This window comes from Orycteropus afer, unplaced genomic scaffold (assembly GCF_000298275.1).
Source record: "Orycteropus afer afer isolate SDZICR_OR568_19922 unplaced genomic scaffold, OryAfe1.0 scaffold00004, whole genome shotgun sequence".
In the NCBI taxonomy this organism is placed as follows: domain Eukaryota; kingdom Metazoa; phylum Chordata; class Mammalia; order Tubulidentata; family Orycteropodidae; genus Orycteropus; species Orycteropus afer.
In genome coordinates, this window is record NW_006921591.1 from 34017357 (window position 1) to 34020031 (window position 2675).

Sequence of the window (2675 nt, forward strand, 5' to 3'; positions counted from 1 at the left end):
AGATATATGCATGCTAGAGGTTGGGAAATTAACCCAACAGAAATTCAGTCACCTTCCACCTCAGTGAAATTTCTAGGGGTCCAATGGTGTGGGGCATGTTGAGATATTCCTACTAAAGTGAAGGATAAGTTATTGTATCTGGTTTCCCCCACAACTAAGAAGGAGGCACAAAGTCTGGTGGGTCTCTTTGGATTTTGGAGGCAACATATCCCTCATTTGGGTGTGTTGCTGTGACCTATTTATCAAGTGACTCAGAAAGCTGCTAGTTTTGAATGGGGCCCAGAACAATAGAAGGCTCTGCAACAGGTTCAGGCTGCCATGCAGGCTGCTCTGACACTTGAACCATAAGATCTGGCTCATCCAATGGTCCTTGAAGTGTCTGTAGTAGATAGAGATGCTGTTTGGAGTATGTGGCAGGTTCCTACTGGTGAATCACAATGTGAACCCTTGGGGTTTTGGAGCAAAGCCTTGCTATCCTCTTCAGATAACTATTCTCCTTTTGAGAAACAGCTTTCGGCTTGTTACTGGGCTTTAGTTGAGACTGAAAGACTAACCATGGGCTGCCAAGTCACCATGTGGCTTGAGCTACTCATCATGAACTGGGTGTTGTCTGACCCACAGAATCATAGTTGGATGTACACAGCACCACTCCATCACTAAATGGAAGTGGTTTATCAGAGATCGGGTTCAAGCAGAACCTGAAGGCAAAGTAGGTTGCATGAGGAAGTGCCCAAATGCCTATGATCTCCACTCCAGTCACATTACCTTCTCTGTCCCATTCTGCACCTATGGCCTCATGGGAAGTTCCTTATGATCAGTTGACTGAGAAGAGAAAACTCGTGCCTGGTTTACAGATGGTTCTGTGCAATACGCAGGCACCATGCAAAAGTGCAAAGCAGAGTCACTGCAGTCCCTTTCTGGGACTGCCTTAAAGGACAGTGGTGAAAGGAAATACTCCCAATGAGCAGAATTTTGAGCCATGCATATGGCTGTTCACTTTGCATGGAACAAGAAATGGTCAGATGTGAGATTATATACAGATTCTTGGGCTGTGGTTAATGGCTTAGCTGGATGTTCTGGGACTTGGAAGGAGCATGATTGGAAGATTGGTGATAAGGAGTGATAAGGATGTATGGGAAGAGGTATGTGGATAGATCTCTCTGAATGGGCCAAAGGAGTAAATATATTTGTGTCTCATGTGAATGCCCATGAGTGACCTCAGCAGAGGAGGACTTTAACAATCAGGTGTATAGGATAACACCCTTCAGTTAAAACAAGCTGTCATTTTCCCACAGCTGCTCCTGTCATTGCTCAATGGGCTCATGAACAAAGTGGCCATGGTGACAGGGATGGAGGTTATGCTTGGGCTCAGCAACATGTACTCCCACTTACCAAGGATGATTTGTCTACTACCACTGCTGAGTGTCCAATCTGCACAGCAGAGACCAACACTGAGTCCACGATATGAAACAATTCCTCGTGGTGATCAGCCAGCAATGTGGTGGCAGGTTGATTACGTTGGACCACTTCCATCATGGGAAGGACAGTGTTTTGTTCTTACTGAAATAGATACTTATTCTAGATATGGATTCACCTTCCCTGCACACAATGCTTCTGCTAAAACTACCATCCATGGACTTACAGAATGCTTTATCCACCATCATGGCATCTCACACAACATCGCTTTGGATCAAGGGACTCATTTCACAGCACATGAAGTGCAGCAATGGGCTTATGTTCATGGAATTCACTGGTCTTACCATGTTCCAATCATCCTGAAGCAGCTGATTTGATAGAACGATAGAATGGCCTCGTAAACACACAAATACAGTGCCAGCTAGGTGGCAATACCTTGAAGGGTTGGGACAATGTTCTCCAGGAAGCTGTATATGATCTAAACCAGCATCTAATATACGGTTCTGTTTCTCCAATAGCCTGGATTCACAGGTCTAGGAACCAAGGGGTGGAAACAGGAGTGGTACCATTCACTATTACCCTTAGTGACCCACTCAATTATTTATTTATTTATTATTTTTGCTTCCTCTCCCTGCTACCCTATGCTCTGTGGGTCTGGAGATCTTAGTTCCAAAGTGAGGAACACTCCCACCTGGAGACATAATACTGATTGCATTGAACTGGAAATTAAGAATGCCACCCGGCCATTTTGGCTTCCTCATGCCTCTGGATCAACAGACAAAGAAGGGCATTACTGTACTATCTGGTGTGATAGATCCTGATTACCAAGGGGAAATTGGGTTAGCTTTACATAATGGAGGTAAAAAAGAATATGTCTGGAATACAGGACATTCTTTAGGACCTCTCTTAATACTACCATGCCCTGTGATTAAAGTCAATGGAAATTACAGCAACCCAATTCTGATATAACTGCTAATGGACCAGACCCTTCAGGAATGAAGGTTTGAGTCACCCCACCCGGCAAAGAACCACAACCAGCTGAGGTGCTTGCTGAGGGCAAGGGAAATACAGAATGGGTGGTGGAAGAATGTAGTTCTGAATATCACCTACAACCACATGACCAGCTGCAGAAATGAGGACTGTGAGTTATATTTCTTCATTGTATATATGCATCAAATATTTTTGTTTCCTTCTGTTATGAACTGTGAAATGTAAATAAGGTTAATGCATTTTGGTTGTATGTGTGTTAGCGCGTATCA